Source organism: Macrobrachium nipponense, chromosome 35, assembly GCF_015104395.2.
Source record: "Macrobrachium nipponense isolate FS-2020 chromosome 35, ASM1510439v2, whole genome shotgun sequence".
Classification (NCBI taxonomy): Eukaryota; Metazoa; Arthropoda; class Malacostraca; order Decapoda; family Palaemonidae; genus Macrobrachium; species Macrobrachium nipponense.
This window is the reverse complement of record NC_061096.1, coordinates 52,061,395-52,062,804: the sequence shown is the minus strand read 5'-3', so window position 1 is coordinate 52,062,804 and position 1,410 is coordinate 52,061,395.

Sequence of the window (1,410 nt, the reverse complement as noted above, 5' to 3'; positions counted from 1 at the left end):
AGTACTGATAGAAAAGATCAAGGGAAACATAGTAAGTAGCTACAGGCCTATCACCTGCCTACCAGTAATGTGGAAGTTACTAACAGGTTCCATCAGTGAAAGATGTACAACTACCTAGAGGATACAAACACCATCCCCCACCAACGGAAAGGCTGCAGAAGGAAGTGCAGGGGCACAAAAGACCAGCTTTTTATAGACAAAATGGTAATGAATAGTAAGAGAAGGAAAACCAACCTAAGCATGGCATGGATCGACTACAAGAGAGCCTTCGACATGATAGCACACACGTGGCCAATACAATGCCTGAAAATATATGGGGCAAGGAAAACACCAGCAGCTTCCTAAAAAATACAATAGGCAACTAAAATACAGTAAGCTCTGGGATAAGACTAGCAGAAGTTAACATCAGGAGACGGATCTTTCAAGGCACCTCACTGTTCCCACTATCCTTCGTAGTAGCCATGATTCCCATGACAAAAGCACTGCAAAAGATGGATGTTGGGTACCCACTCAAGAAAGAAGGCAACATAATTATCCAGCTGATGTTCATGGACGACATCAAGCTGTATGGTAAGAGCATCAAGGAAACAGATACCCTAATCCAAACTGTAAGAATTGTATCTGGGGACATCAGGATGGAGTTTGGAATAGAAAAATGTGCCTAGGTCAACATACAAAAAGGCACAGTGACAGGGACTGAAGGGATAAAGCTAACAAATGGGAATAGCATCAAACACAAAGATGGGACAGGATACAAATATCTGGGAATAATGGAAGGAGGGGATATAAAAAGCCAAGAGATGAAGGCCACGATCAGGAAAGAATATATGCAGAGACTTAAGTGGAACGAAGGCTGAACTCCGCAGCATGGATCATTAAACTAGGGAACACACATGACAATACACAAAGCACTACACACAAGAGCAAATACAAAGGCTATACATAACAACATCTGGAAACCAATGAAGACAAGTGGCTATAGTGCATGGGATGAAGGACTGATAAAAGCAGGCGAAAACCCAGATATATACAGACACAGGAGAATGACAAACAGATGGAGGAGAACTCGAAAAGAAAACACACGGAATGCTAACAGCGGCATGAGTTCAGGCCCTAAAAGGGAAATATGTCCACAGAACAATAGATGGGAATAACTTATCACCCATATGCAGGAAGTGCAATATCAAAAATGAGACCACAAACCACATAGCAAGCAAATGTTCTCTTGTTTTTGTAAAAAAAAATAATTAAATGAAACAATATGAGGAACTGCTGGTTGCTCAGCAGTTCTTATTTTGGTAGTAGGGTGATAATGTAGCCAGCTCGCACGTAAGGGCGATGGGACTGGGCACAGCATTGTCCTCTCGAGCAGTGTTAGCCTAGCAGTTGGAGGGCGAAGGTTTGATTACA